At 46.3% G+C, this 16,326-nt stretch overlaps 1 protein-coding gene across 1 annotated transcript in view; it reads left to right on the forward strand.

Moving 5' to 3' along the window:
- IMMP2L (inner mitochondrial membrane peptidase subunit 2) overlaps positions 1-16,326 on the forward strand; it is a gene marked incomplete at its 3' end in the record, with an annotated part of 1,518,208 nt that overhangs the window by 766,462 nt on the left and 735,420 nt on the right. The window lies entirely within an intron of this gene.

Below are 16,326 nucleotides of genomic sequence, written 5' to 3' on the forward strand. Positions count from 1 at the left end.
ACGTGACTTATTTAAAGCTACTTTTTACTCTCTGTTTATCATTGTCACTGTTTTTATGGTTCAGTAAGAAAATTACTATAAAACCGTGTAGTCCATGACATTTGAGAGCATTAATTGAAATATCTGGAAGTGAGTACTTGTTCCCAGTAAGTGCCAGTGTGGACGATGATAAAGTAAGACTGTGATTAGTATCAGACATATCTGTGCCTTGCTTCGTGAAAAGGGCTGAAGGAAATTGAGAGTTCTCTTTGAAACCTGAAAACACTTTTTCTGTATAACAAACTTCCTACTTTTCCTTAACATACAGAGGACTCTGTATAGAACTGAATGAAAACCTTTAGACACAAATTGACTTTTGCTGCATAAATTCTGTTTTTCTACTTAGTTGAAGCTTAACCGGTTGCCGACCGCCGCACGACTATATACTGCGGCGGTCAGCCCCGGCCAGGCAGAGTGACGTATCGGTACGTCACTCGCCTGTCACTGACTTGCGAGCCTATAGCGAGCGGGCGCGCGCCCGCCGAGGCGCGCGCCCGCCGCGGCTCGTTCGCAGGCAAGTCAGTGCGTGTGACCGGCGGACTCGATGTCCGCCGGCCACACTACGATCGCTCCTGTGAAGGGAGAAAGACAGAGCAGCTTGTGTAAACAAGCTGCCTGTCAGTTCTCCCTGTGTAAAAGTAAAGATCTGACCGTTCTACTATGTAGAACGGTTGATCTTTGCTTTTACACCAATAGCAATGTCCCTACACAGTAGAAAGCACGCCCCTAGGACACACTTAACCCCTCCCTTCCCAATAAAGTTAACCCCTTCCCTGCCAGTGTCATTTTTGCAGTAACAGTGCATATGTATAGCACTGATTACTGCAGTAATGTCACTGGTAACCCCAAAAGTGTCAAAAATGTCAGTCAAGGGTCCGATCTGTCCGCCGCAATGTCGCAGTACCGAAAAAAAAATCGCAGATCGCCGCCATTACGCGTTAAAAAAAAAAACACCAAAAATGACAAAAATCTTTCTCTTTGTTAGTAAACGCGATAACTTTTGCGCAAACCAATCAAAATACGCTTTTTGCGATTTTTTTTACCAAACATAGGTAGCATAAAACAAATTGGCCGAAAAATGTTAAAAAATTTTGATTTTTACTTTTTTTTTTGGGGAATTTCATATAAAAAAATGTGAAAAATATTGTTATTTTTGCAAAATTTACGCTCTTTTTTTGTTTATAGCGCGTGATCAAAAAATCGCACAGGTGATCAAATACCACCAAAAGAAAGCTCTGTTTGTGGGAAAAAAAGGACGTCAAATTCGTTTAGGTACAGCGTCGCACGACCGCGCAATTGTCCGTTAAAGTCACGCAGTAAAAAATCGCAAAAAAACCCCTGGTCCTTTAGCAGCCAAATCCTCCGGGGCTTAAGTGGTTAAATCAAACCTTTCCTGAGTGATACATGGGAGCTGCTGTTGCCAATCGTTTCCAGGAGGTGCAAGTTTTCTGGCTTGTACAAAGACCCATTGAGTTTTATAAAGTTTAAATCACCGATCTGGAATTTCTCCTCATATCTGGGACTTTACACATCCTAATTAGTATGCTTGTTCAGGTAAGGGACCCAAAGTAAATGTTATAGCCCGGTAACTATAATTTTCAAAATAAAAATAGCAATGAACCCACCAAAAGAAAAAAAGGGTCTCCTTTTCTAGAAAACCTTTGCTTTGCCCATTCAAAGAAAAGCAAGAGATTTGTTATACAGTATAATATAATATACCCCTACACTGGCTTTCAAATACCCAGCGAATTAAATTCAAAAAGCTAACAACAACATACAAAGACATTCACAACTCTGTCCCGAACTACATCACAAATCTTGTCTCCAAATATCACCCAAACCTTCCTCTCCGCTTCTATCAAAACCTCCTGGTTTCAAGCTCCTTTGTCTCCTCCTCCATGTTGGTCTCCAGGACTTCTGCAGAGCCTCTCTCGTCTTCTGGAACTCTCAACCTCAATCTGTCCTGGTATCTCTTATTCCTACTTTAGGCGATCCCAAAAACTCATCTCTTCAGGGAAACCTATCACGCCTCTATCACGTACCTGGTGGAGATCAAGCTGTAGAGGGTGCTTCTCTTGTACCTCCTGTCCAACACCCCTGGTAGAGATGACAGGCGGTGTGGGGCACAGAGTGGTACAAGGGTGCACTAGCTGCACCTGGGCAAGAGACCGATGGCCGTGGATCACCGGATGTGCAACTGGGATTTATAATGCTGGATGAGAAGGCAGGAGCCTAGCCAGAACACAAGCCAAGGAGTCGTCAACAGCTGGGCAGCGTGGGTACAGGAACGTGAGATGGAAGCAGTGTCAGGATACAAGCCGAAGTCGGTACGTAATCTGGCAGCGGGGTACAAAGGCATAATACAGGAGCAAGGTCAATCACAGGCCAGGGTCACAGGTAGGCAGGCAGGAATCCAAAGGAGAGTCAAGGACAAGCCGAGTCAGCACAGGTAAACCAGAAGCAGGTCAGGGCACAGGTGAACAGGAACAAGCTGAAAGACCACTCAGCAATGTGCTCCTGTCACTGTTCAGCTTAAATAGGCCATTTGGCGCCAACGTGTGCACGTTGAAGGCAATTGTGATGGTGATTCCCAAACCTGGCAACAACCTTTAAATGTGGATGCTAAGCTATCAACTAAAATACTAGCAAATGATTTAAATGAGGTTATCTTGACTCTGGCACAGGGGGACCAGTCAGGTGTTATGCCAGTAAAGGAACTGATATTAACTTAAGACACCTGTTTAACAATATAAGTGACCCATTCAGCTAGTGGAACAGGAGTGGTTGCCTCCTTGCCAAAAGGCATTTGATTAGATCAAGTGGAAATACCTCTGGGTGGTGCTAAGCATATTTCTCTATCGCTCATTGACAGACGTAGTCTTCTTGATTCTCAAGAGCTGGGTTATGTTGTCTCCGCAGGAGTAGGATTAGGCAGAATGACAAAACGTTCTGGCTCCACCCTAGGGGGCAGTCCCTGAGGGTATATCCTCCCTCTCTCTGCTACAGGGAATCAGTTTTTTTCTGTCTAGTCAGGAGTAAGGACCTAAGTTCCTTGCTGGGATCTTTTGGTCCTGGCAAGACTTTTTTTCTTTAAGAAAAAGACATTTTTTAGGTAGTTTTCTCCAGTGTTTTTCCTGTGAGATCTTCAAGCAAAAATGCCGGACTGGGCGACACTTGTGGTCACCCCAGCCGGCCTACGAGCGCGTGCAGACCATGGCATTGCGCTTGGTCGGCCGCGACATATTCAAGTAAGTATGCGGGGCCGGGCGACGGGCTGGATGTTGAGATCCAGTGGTCACCCCGGTTTCTGCCTAAGAGCGCGTGCAGACCAGTGCGCTGAGTCGGCCGCGACGGAGTCCCAGTAAAGGGACTGACTTTGCGAGTTAAAAGCTCGCTTGGACGCCAGGTACCAGAGAGTCGAGGCGTCCACAAACCCCCACCCCGGTGGAGAGGGTATTGTGAAGAGAGGGTGCCTGTCGGTTCGGTATGGTGAGTAAACGTTCCCTTTTTTCCTCATTATGAGGCAGTATATATTATGGGCCCCTCCATATATGGTCAGTATATATCTGATACTTACAAGTCCCCCTTGTAATACAGCATGTGTTTGTGGGAAGTGGACTTGGTTCAAGAGCTAACACTCTACCCAGCAGACTGTAACATTACAGCAGACATAGGAGGTATAATCCTACCTTATGTGCAGTGTATCTCTGTAGATCCATATGTCACCTCTTAGCGGAGTGCAGGTGGATGTGCTGGGAAGACGATATCGGCGGTCCGCCGCCATTTTGCCGTAGACCGAATGCATGTATGTCCTCAGGTCACGCCGGCCGCCATGTTTTTGGAGTCTTATGTCTCTTCTATGGGGGCGGCCATGTTTTGTGAGCCCAGCTACCTCGTGGAGGGCTGGGAACGCCGGAAGGCGTACACAGGGGGCGGAGCCACGCCTTCTGCCCGGGAAAAAGCAAACAGCTCCTTCCAGTCTGTGTAAGACAGACGCTGACTGCAGTTTGTTGGAAACTGCACTGCATCGGTTGGTGAGCCTTGGGGGTCCCTCTCTCTCTCTCTGGGATCGAGAAGCAGGTACTCTGAGGGGCGCTATTGCGCTAGGGGGAGACACACAAAAAAAAAAAAAAAAAGAAAAAGTTTTTTTGTTTTTGCTGGCAAAGGTGTCCTGTATTAACATGGACCCTGCCACTCATGTATCTCCTCCGGATCCCCTCGAGGGGTCTGCGGGATCCTCCAGCACCCCATTGACAATTGAATCTTTGTCAGCTATTATGGAAACTTTTGTGTCCCGGGTGGAAGTGGCTTGTCAGGGACAGGGCGCAAGAAAGCGACCCCCGCCTAACCCCTTATTATCTGAAACCTCGGATTCAGACTCTGAGCCTATTTCTGCAGTTGCAGGTACTTCATCTGGTATTGGTGTCTCGGGTCCTGTCTCTTCAGACAGTGAGGAGGATGTTTCGGCATCCGCCATAGCCCGAGAGGAAGCGTTGGTAAACGCACTCATTGTATCTGTTCAAGAGACTTTAAGGTTACAGGGTATTCCATCAGAAATAGCTGAAACTGAGATCCCTTTTGGGACTAAAAAGCGCATCAAAGTGGCGAAGGTTTTTCCATTGCCCAAATGTTTTGGCAATCCAATCGAAGAAGAATGGCGTCTGCCAAAACGCACTTTTAATATTTCTAAACGCATTGACAGGCGTTATCCGTTTGAGGAAACCCTGATTAAGAAATGGACAGAACCACCTGTGGTGGATTCACCTATTGCTAGATTGAATAAAGCCACGGTTATTCCTTTAGAAGACGCTCCGTCTTTTAAAGATCCAGTGGATCGCAAGATAGAAGCTATGTCTCGCACCATGTTTTCCTTGATTGGATCAGCTTTCAGACCAATAATTGCTATTGGTCTGGTTTCGCAGGCTGTAACTGAATGGACCAAGTGGTTACGCCGGGACTTAGAAGAAGTCCCTCAGGCGGTATCAGATTTGTTGGAACAAATGATACAGGGGTTACAGTTTGTATGTGATGCGGCGTTAGACGCCACTCCATTAATGGCGCGAGCATCAGTCTCAGCAGTGGTTCTCAGGCGTACACTGTGGCTAAAAGGTTGGTTAGCCGACCAAGGTTCCAAAAAAGCATTGGCTAATATCCCCTTTTCAGGAGAGCGTCTATTTGGAGCCAACTTAGATGAGATCATTAAGGATCTCACCGGTGGAAAAAGCACCTTTTTACCGCAAAATTTTAAAGGTAGAGGAACTCGTCAAAGACGAGGGCCTTCTTTTTCTGCTCACAAGAGGTTTTTTCGTCCAGCGGGTGAAAAAACTAAGTCCTCCAAAGCTCCTACAGGAGGCGTCAGGGGTCGTTGGTCGGGCAAGCAAAAGCCCGCCCCCTCCAGACCTGAAGATAAACCATCCAAAGCCTGAAGGTGCGCCCCCACCCATAACTGGGGTGGGGGGACGTCTTCGCCGGTTCCCGGATCCATGGCTTTCCAGAATCCCGGACAAATGGGTTTGCGAAGTCATAAGGTCAGGGTACAAGATCGAGTTTCGATCTCTCCCACCGGCGCGATTCTTCCCTTCCAATATCCGTCTATCCGCAGATCGTTTAGAAGATCTGCGGAGAGCAGTCACAGATTTACTACAACAAGGAGTGGTAGTCCACGTTCCTTGGACAGAACGGTTTCAAGGTTTTTATTCAAACCTGTTTACAATACCCAGGAAAGAGGGCAAAGTGCGTCCAATTCTGGACTTAAGAGCACTCAATTCTTTCGTCAACATAAGAAGATTCAGAATGGAGTCCATTCGCACGGTAGCAGCCTTCCTGCATCCAGGGGATGTCCTAGCGTCCATAGACATCAAGGACGCCTATCTTCACATTCCCATTTTCGCAGGACATCAGCGTTTTCTACGCTTTTCCGTAGAGGAGAACCACTATCAGTTTGTGGCGTTACCTTTCGGTCTCGCCACGGCTCCGCGGGTCTTCACAAAGGTGTTGGCCCCAATGTTGGCACTTCTGCGCCAAAGAGGTATATCGATTCCAGGTTACCTAGACGATCTTCTGCTTCATGCAGAGTCTCCTCAGACCTTGCTACAAAACATAGAAATTACTATGATTTCTTTACAGGAATTCGGGTGGCTGGTGAACCAGCAAAAGTAATTTCTGGTTCCCACCCAGAGGCTCGAATATCTGGGTCTAATTCTAGACACAGTCAGGACAAGAGTTTTTCTTCCGGTAGGGAAACTCGGAAAGATTCAATCAGCAGTCCAGTTGTTACTGTCCAACAGCTGGTCTTCCCTTCGGACTTGCATGAGGGTTCTGGGGTTGATGGTGGCTTCATTCGAAGCAGTCCCATTTGCCCAGTCCCATACCCGAATTCTTCAGCAAGAGATTCTTCTCAGATGGAATCGGAATCCGGAATCCCTGGACAATCAGATACGATTGAGCAAACAGACCAGAGAGTCTCTGGTTTGGTGGCTTCGGTCTCCAATGCTCAGCCAGGGAAAGTCATTTCTGCCAATATATTGGACGATAGTGACCACGGATGCCAGTCTATCCGGATGGGGAGGAATTCTTGGTCAGTTATCTGTCCAGGGACTTTGGTCCCCGGAAGAATCCAGGTTACCGATAAATGTATTGGAACTGAGAGCGATCAGACTTTGTCTGATTCACTGGACCGAGCAGCTCCAGGGCAGCCCGGTTCGGATCCAGCCGGACAATGCCACGGCCGTGGCTTATGTCAATCACCAGGGGGGCACCAAGAGTGTCCGAGCGGCCAAAGAAGTGGCTTGCATTCTTCGCTGGGCGGAACGATTTGTTCCAGCAATCTCTGCGGTGTTCATTCCGGGGGTGGAGAATTGGCAGGCAGATTATCTCAGCCGTCAGACCCTGGATCAGGGGGAATGGTCCCTCCATCCAGACGTTTTCCACCAGTTGTGCCTACGGTGGGGCACCCCGGATGTGGATCTGTTGGCATCACGATTCAACAGGAAAGTTCAGAGATTCGTGGCTCGCTCCCGCGATCCTCTAGCAGAAACCGCAGACGCACTGATCGCCCCGTGGGGGCAATACCAGCTAATATATGCCTTCCCTCCTCTCGCGTTACTGCCAAGACTTCTTCGCAGGGTAGAGGAGGAAGGAATCCCAGTAATCCTGGTAGCTCCGGACTGGCCTCGTCGAGCTTGGTACGCCGACATGGTCAGACTGGTGGCGGACGTCCCATGGAGACTTCCTCTCAGGGAGGATCTACTGTCTCAGGGACCGATCTTCCATCCTGCTTTACGATCGCTGGCTTTAACGGCCTGGCTATTGAGACCCAGGTGCTGAAGGACAAAGGTTTGTCAGCTTCAGTTATTCCTACTCTAGTTGAAGCAAGGAAAGCGACTTCCAGAAAGATTTATCATCGCACATGGAAGTCCTACATTGCATGGTGTGAACCTTTGGGGTTCCGTCCTCGGGCTTATTCGATTAGTCGAATATTGGCTTTTCTGCAACAAGGGGTTGAGCAGAAACTGGCCTTGAGTACTATCAAGGGTCAGGTCTCAGCATTAGCCATCTTCTTTCAGAAGCCTTTGGCTACTCATTCCTTGGTGCGGAATTTCATCCAGGGGGTGCGACATCTGGCTCCGCCAGTGCACGCGCCGTTACCCCCCTGGGATCTTAATTTAGTGTTGTCGGTTCTTCAGAAACCTCCCTTTGAAGATATTAGGGAGATTCCTCTACCCACGTTGTCCCAGAAGGTGGCCTTCTTGGTGGCTATTACTTCTGCACGCAGGGTGTCAGAACTGGCCGCATTATCTTGTCGTTCACCATATCTGGTGGTTCATAGAGATAAGGTGGTTCTTCGTCCGAATCCATCCTTCCTACCAAAAGTGGTTTCAGAATTTCATCTGAATGAAGAAATTGTATTACCTTCCCTGTGTCCTAAGCCCAGTCATCCTCGGGAATTTGCTTTGCACTCCTTGGATGTGGTCCGGGCGATCAGGGTATACTTGAAAACGACAGACTCGTTTCGCAAGACGGATTCACTTTTTGTGATCCCAGATGGACCCAAAAAGGGGTTGCCTGCATCTGCCGCGACCATTTCCAGATGGATCAGACAGACGGTAGTGCAGGCTTATTCTATTAAGGGTCGGGAGCCCCCGTTCCCTGTTAAGGCGCACTCCACTCGGGCACTTAGTGCGTCATGGGCCTTTCGCCATCAGGCGTCAATGGTCCAGGTGTGCAAGGCGGCTACCTGGTCGTCGGTGCATACCTTCTCTAAACATTATAAAGTTGATGTAATGGCATCGTCTGATGCCTCATTTGGCCGCAAGGTTTTGCAGGCCGCAATTTGAGGAGACCAGAGGTCTACCTCGAGGGTTTTTTTCCGTTGGAAAATTTTTTCTTTAGTCTCATTTTTTGTTTATAATGAGCCTTTAAAACTTCTAGTTTGGCACCGGTTGGGCCTACTAGATTGGATTTGATTTTGTCAATCCCACCCCTCATTTGTGGCACTGCTTCTGGATGTCCCAGCTCTTGAGAATCAAGAAGACTACGTCTGTCAATGAGCGATAGAGAAAAATGGATTTTTGTAAGAACTTACCGTAAAATCCTTTTCTCTTAAGCTCATTGACAGACGTAGTACCCGCCCCTCTATCATTGAGTTGGGTTGGGTTAAATTCTCTGTACTGCTTTAAACAGAACTGATTCCCTGTAGCAGAGAGAGGGAGGATATACCCTCAGGGACTGCCCCCTAGGGTGGAGCCAGAACGTTTTGTCATTCTGCCTAGTCCTACTCCTGCGGAGACAACATAACCCAGCTCTTGAGAATCAAGAAGACTACGTCTGTCAATGAGCTTAAGAGAAAAGGATTTTACGGTAAGTTCTTACAAAAATCCATTTTTCCATTTAGCCCTACTTACATATTCTGGGTACACCCACTCTATTCTGAACCCACAGTCTGCATAAGTGTTAATAATTACCAGTCAGCACCATTACCTTACACAGGGGAATGGGCCAGGGTTGCCCTCTATCCTCTGGGCTATTTGCATTCATTTTGGAACCGCTTGCCATTTCACTCGATGGGTTTTAGTGGGATGGGTTGACTTCCAGTCCCCATAACAAGAACATTTTTCTCTATGCCAACAATACTTTGCTATATCTCAAAGATGCTTCAACCGCCTTACAATCAGTCCTGTCCATGCACCCTTACAGTCTGGAAAAATGCAAGAGAAAAATATTAGGTTGCTAACACTTTCTTCCCAACTTACAAATTACTGCATATCCTGAGGTCTAGGACTGTTATAGTAATAAAACACACAATGCTGGATGACACCTTGCTAGAGTTTGATGCACTCAAATTCACATTCTATTTACCTAGCTGGATGGATGTCTTGTAAATGAAAACATGCAATCCTTAGCCAATTGCCTGTATCCATAATTGTAGCATCTGACACCTTTACTAATTTTCTAATCATGTATAGGATTACAAAATCCCTCTCATCCGTCTGTTTCAGTCAGTGTTAAATTGTCCCTGCATCAGTGATGTCACTGAAAAGAAAAATTGTCCCTGTGTCCTTGGTGTCACTGAAAAAAAAAAAATGTCCCTGAATTAGTGGTGTCACCGAAAAGGGAAAAAAAGGTCCCTGAGTCAGTGGTATCAATGAAAGGAAAAAATGTCCCTGTGTCAGTGGTGTCACTAAAGTGAAAAATTGTCCCTGTGTCAGTGGTGTTACTGAGAACCTCTGTATATGGAGACCCGCACATGACAATACCTCTCACTGCCGCCTGTGTGTTTGTGTGTGTGTGTGTGTGTATATATATATATATATATATATATATATATATATATACACAGTGACATTATGAAAGGCGAGGTGATTAATGGATGCTATGTATCACCTCACATGCATTCATATGCAGGAAACTAAGGTTAAATCTGATCCATGTTTTGCAGGCCACATTGGCAGTACTAGTTCCTGACCAGATTTTGAGGTCCATTAGTGACCACCAACAGGTAGTACAGTATAAAGAAAGAAATACTGGAACAAGAGGTTGCTCTTGGCTTGGGAAGCCAAAACCTGAGAGAGCTATCAATGTGGAGACTTCTTTGTGAGAGTAAGAAAAAAGGTTTGCACTACGTTTGTTTTGTTGGTGACTGGGAGAAGCCCTCTTCACCTGTGAGATAGGAATATCTTCTGTTTAGTTAGTGCCTGGATGGCAAGGATTTATTTTCTCTTTTGTTTGATTTCCATGCAACCTTTTAAATAAAACTGGCTATAAGTCAGATTTTCCATTTGGACTACCTTTTTCCCAGGAAAGGTGATCCCCATTTGAGCTTTCCCCCTGTATATATATGTAGCAGGTTTTCCAGGCCTGTGGCCTGATATGGGTCTGCCGTCGGTACCGGCTACCTCTCCAGCCCATGTGAGCTGCGACCCTGGGTGTGAGCACTGAGACATCGACAACTCCGTCATCTTTGTTTGTTGTTTTATTTGATTTAAAGGGCATGGGAGAAGGGAATGAGTGGGATACTCCTTTAGGCTTCAACTTTATACACTTGGGACTTTGTTCCTGAAAAATGCCCGTTTGCGCTTCCTTGATGCCAGCCAACGCTCACTAAAGCCCCGTACACACGTACCGATCGTCGGCCGAACGATCGGCCGTCTTTTGTCCAGGGCTGTTGTGTCTGTTGAAAACTGCAAAAGACTGCACACGAATTTTGTCAGCCAACAACAGCCGACTGCAGAAGTGATGTCATGTGATGGTTAACTTTCCGTGTGTTTTTTCTTTTCTGAGCATGCCCAGTCTTGCAAATCTGCTGATTGTCGGCCGAATTCTGTACTGAATGGCGAACAATCGGTCGTTCTGGTGTTGGCCAACAAAAATTTTAATGCCTACACGACAGATTCTTTTCGGCCGAAAGTGCGCTGTCGGCTGTCGGAAGCATCATACTAACAAGAATACAATCGGCCGATCGGTCGTCGGCCGAATATTTACGGCCGACAATCGGTACGTGTGTACGGGGCATTACTCTGAGAGCCCTCTGTCCCTCAATAGAAGTGCTAAATCCTCAACTTGGAGTCCAGAAGATACAGGACTGTGAATTGTAGAACTGCTGACACTGCTGCACTGCAAAGTCACTGAATACTTCCCTCCCACCTTGCACTGGCTTGAGGTAGTATGTTGTGGGATTCTGGAAAACTGCAACTTCCAACTGGCACACTCAGTACACATCGGGGCCCAACCATAGGCGCCCCCTTTAACCTTGAACTCTTCAGGGTCCACTGACTATGTATCCCCTCTGTCACTTCAGGGTCCTCAATCTAAGTACCCTCTTTTCACCACTAGCTGGCTCTGGATCCCCGAACCTCCACGGAGTGGTCCCCGCTAACTTCAGGCAGACCCCCAGGGGCAATCCTCAGTACTCACGACGTGTGTAGGCTTTCCTGGGACTGGACCCCTCTGACTCTCCGCTTGTTTTCGGCACACCAGATCCCCTCAGCTTAGCTCAGCACTCCCTGGATCTGCAGGCAACACCCCGAGATCCTCTTCCTCAGACAGGAGGAATCTCTCCCTCCTGGAGAATTCATAGTGTCTTGGGAGGGAAGGAATCTCCAACTCTGTGTCCATGTTTTGTCGATTACCAGCAGGGTGTGTGCAGGGTGTTTATTGCGCAAAAAATAAAAATGGCAGAGGTGATCAAATACCACCAAAAGAAAGCTCTATTTGTGGGAAAAAAAGGACATCAATTTTATTTTGGTACAGTGTCGCACGACCGTGCAATTTTCCGTTAAAATAACAGTGCCAAATCTCAAAAAATGGCCTGGCCATTAAGGGGGCAAATCCTTCCGGTCCAGAACTGGTTAATCTCCCAAACCAAAAGATTACTCTATTGGAAATCTACCCTTAGCTCTTTCCCAGTTTACAAACATTTGGCAGACAATATCCTTCTTATATAGCACGCAGGGACTATAATTGTTTTGAAGTAAAATTTGCCAGGCCAAGATGGATTTTTTCTAAGGAAGGGAAGATCTGTATATAAGTAGTCAATAGATCTGGATCTACTGATTGTTCTGTTATGATTTTTAGTGATGGTAACCACGTTTCATCATTTAAATTGCCCAGATTTATTTTTTTGGCGCTCGGCCAGGATCGGATGCTTCTCACAAAGCTCCCTGAGTATATCCAACATCGATCCTGTTTCCAGCTCCTCACTCACCGGTATTTAGACTCATCTGAGTCCCAGCTCACTCGTAACAACCTCTGGAGCCGACCCAAGCCCAATTCAGTACTATGGGCATCCGCAGGAACAAAACAGACACACGACAGCCGGAGAGCAAAAATGGCGCCACAGTGGCCTTTCTACAAAGAGCGCACTGTGGCGGGGACAAGAACAAAGATACAGTGAGTAAACTACCTAAGCCTGCTAAGAACCCTCCTAAAGACCAGACTAGGGACATGAGATTCTATGCCCACAAACTGCCAGGAATGTTGGAGAGGATGGATTAGGAGGGGGCGACTCACTCTCAGGGATCACTGGCAGAGGAACAGGAGGTAGAGGAGAATGCTCTGATCCCAGCCCAGATCTAGGATAGCTCAGCTCAGTCAAAAATCATTAGCTGAGATCCTCAAAACAGTGCATACACATACAGCCTTGGTAGACATGCTAAAGGAATAGTTTGGGGGACTAAAAGAGGCAGAATCGTTGATCAGACAGGACTTGTAGAAGGTCAGGGAGTGCACCACAGCTGTGGAGAGCAGGGTCCAGTTCTTACCATTGGCGAGAGATGCTCAATCCACTGCAAGATTAGCTAAAGCCACTGACCTTCGTGCTGAGGTTATTGAAAACCGCTTATGTTGCAACATTTTTTGCACACAGACTTTGTGGAGCAATGGCTTACGGATGTATTTGGTGAAGAGGCATTAACATCCCTCTACCCGGTGGTGAGAGCCCATAGGATTCCTCCCAGACCACTGCAACCAGGCGGGCCTCCCCACACTATGCTAGCACGACTACTAAACTACCAAGATAAAGAAATCATACTGAGACTGGCCAGAGAACGACAGAATATCCAGCTCAATGGTGCCTGTATCTCCTTCTCCCCAGACTTCTCTGCAGAAGTTCAGAAGAGTAGAGCGCGCTTCTCCACAGTAAAACAAAGACTCCAAAATCTACAAGCCACTTATGCCATGTTATACCCAGCCAAGCTACGCATTACTGCTAGGGGACGGGCCCACTTTTTTGAGACCGCCAAGGAAGCCTCAGCCTGGATAGATACCAACTAACATGTCCTACGCCCAGCTGCCATAACACCAGAGGAAGGAAATTTAAGTCTTCCACCGAGAGGTTGACACACCTGGGAGCCAGAATGCCATTGCAGCTCGGAAGGAAAACCCTTGTTCATGAGGAGCTCTGGAAAAGCTACATAATTGCTGTTTCACGGAGCATGATAAATTAACAATACTAATTTCACAAATAGTCTATATTCCACCACCTTTTAATAGTGACGTATTACGGGCCTTACTTATGTACCAGATGGGTTACCCTCACCCCCTCCTATTTGTCCTGGGGGACTTCAACTACTATTTAAACACAATTTTAGACAAACACCCCCCTGCTGCTGTGGGGAGGAATATGAGTCAGAAAGCCTTGGGTAAATTTTCTGCAGAGGACAGTTGGCTGGATCAGTGTCACAATACCCCTCCTGGGGAGAGACAGTTTTCCTTATTTTCCAAAACACATCTCTCCTTATCCAGAATTGACATCTGCCTTTGCTCACAAACCGCTGTCAGATACATATCCACCATACAATTGCCACTAGAAGCATTTCGGATCATTCCCTGTTATTGGTGGCAGTAGAGGCCAAGACCCCTACTTGCCTATCTCGTGCACCATGGAAACGTAATGCCTTCTGGCTTAATATACAGTACTTCCTCCCCTCGATAAGTTTAGGACTTGGCTTTCTGAATTTTGGCAGACACATGCTGAGCATCGCCCATTGAGTACCACCTGGGAGACCATTAAAGCCTACCTGAGAGGTCAGCTCATTGAGGAAATACAAGCCATTAAAAAGAATACAGCAGCCCAGGGGGAACAGGTGGCCCATCTGGTACGGCAATTGGAGGATAAGTTTATTGCAGACCCTACAGATGAAAGTAGAGATGGCTGGTTGTCTGCTCGGGAGGCACTTTCCTGCATTGAAATTTCAGTGGCAGAAAGGAAGCACTTCTTTAGCAGACTAGCATTTTATGAGGAGGGGGAACAGAATGGTTGCCTCCTAGCAAAAATTGCCCATGCTCAACAGGTAACCCCATCAATTGGAGCATTAAAAAGACAAAATGGCCACTTAATCAACTCTCCCGATCTTATTATGGATGAACTAGTTAACTTTTATTCTATACTGAATCAATCCAAGCAAAATTACCCTGGGGGAGGCACTACAAGAGTATATTCAGAATGTCTCTTTACCTTCTCTCTCGGAGGCCTCCCAACGACTATTAGATAAACCTTTAATGCTAGAAGAGCTTCAACTGGTGACTAGTTCTTTCCCCAACTCGAAAGCTGCGGGGGCGGACAGCTTGCCCATGAAAATCTATAAATTGTTTGCATCTGACACCTTGCCCCACTTACTTAAGGTACTTGATGAGGCCACTATTACTAAGTACTAAGGTACTTGATGAGGTAACTATTTAGTAGTTCTACATAGTAGTGTTGATATATTGCACATTCATAAGCTAGAAGTTTTATGAAGGCAGCGCTGATTCATTTTTTTTTTTTCATTATATTTCACGAGGCACTTACACCTTTCAATCAGCAGCAGCCCCAAACAGGAAATTGTGGTTAGGGCCTTACACATTACTAGCATTTTATTTTTTTAATTTAACACCATAGCGTGTTAAATTAAAAAAGCTTAAAATGTGATTGGCAGGACGATTAAAATGTATAAAAATGATCCATATGCCCCAGTTGCTATACATACTCCATAACTCCCCAGTAGTTATCCCCCTTAGTGTTCCGCATTGTCAACACAATTTTTTGATCTTTAATGTGGCAGACCAGCCACCCCAGGGTTAAACTGGAACAATTTCAAAAATCTAAAGAGTCTGGCAGACTAGCATTACCCAAACCTTGGCTATATTATTTAGCTGCTCAGCTCCAGCATATAGCACAAGCTGTCTGTCCAATGGAAGAGGATTATCTGTGTAGTCTAGACAGACTTCTGAACCAAGGGTATTGCTATTTACGACAGGAAAGGATATTATATGTGGTCTGGAGGCTCTGGCATTCAGTAAGTCCAACACATTTTACCCCACATACATTCTTATGCAAAAGGTCTGGAATAAAGACAGGCAACTACAACAAGTTACTGGCTTTACAAGATTCAGCCCGATCTGGGGAAATGCACATTACCCGGAACTAGCTCGATTGCAATATGGGGCGAAGTGGGAGCAGTATGGTGTTACTCACTTGAGACAATTGTTCTCCAATGGGGTGCTGCACTCCTTTTTAGAGCTGCAGGCCGTGTTTCGCCTACCCTGCTCGATGCAGTTTTACTACTTACAGATACGTCATGCTGTGCGGTAGATCTTTGGATACACCCCTATATACAATTATATGACCGAAGTTGAAACATATAAGGGTTTCATCTCTCAGTGTTACCGGATGTTACTTAATAATTTCCTTCAAGATCACCTGGACACGAGTTGTGCCCAATGGGAAAAAGACATCGGTACCTTTGAGGATGAGCAATGGGAGGAGGCCCTAATGGTGGTCCAATAATGTTCCTTGAATGTGGCTCAACACCTTTCTCAATTATATTTGCTTCTGAGGGTACACTACACTCCAGTAAGATTGTTTAAAATGGGCCTCAAAGATAGTCCTACATGTGCTGGATGTTGTCGAGACCTAAGGGACCTCATTCACTTGGTTTGGATATGTGCCAAGTTACACATTTACTGGAGGGGTGTTATAGATGTTATTAATAGGGTCTTTCAGATCACGAGGATTCTAAACAATGCACACTAGGCATTTTGGGTGACCTCCAAGTGGAGGAAATCACCAAGCAGGTCATAGCAAGAGCACTGTTTCAGGCGATCTCCACTGACCTTACCACAATTAAGTAGTGTGTGTCTCAGATGTGTGATACCCTTAGACTCGAAAAATATATCTGGCAACACAGAGGGTGTTTCGATAAATTTGAGAAACGTTGGAGTATGTGGGTAGATACACAAGACCTGGTCCCAGTAGAATTCGTTTTGAACCACTTTCTGTTTAAATAGAGTACTTTGGGTCACTATGTCCAG

This window comes from Pelophylax lessonae, assembly GCF_965119305.1.
Source record: "Pelophylax lessonae genome assembly, chromosome: 4".
Lineage (NCBI taxonomy): Eukaryota > Metazoa > Chordata > Amphibia > Anura > Ranidae > Pelophylax > Pelophylax lessonae.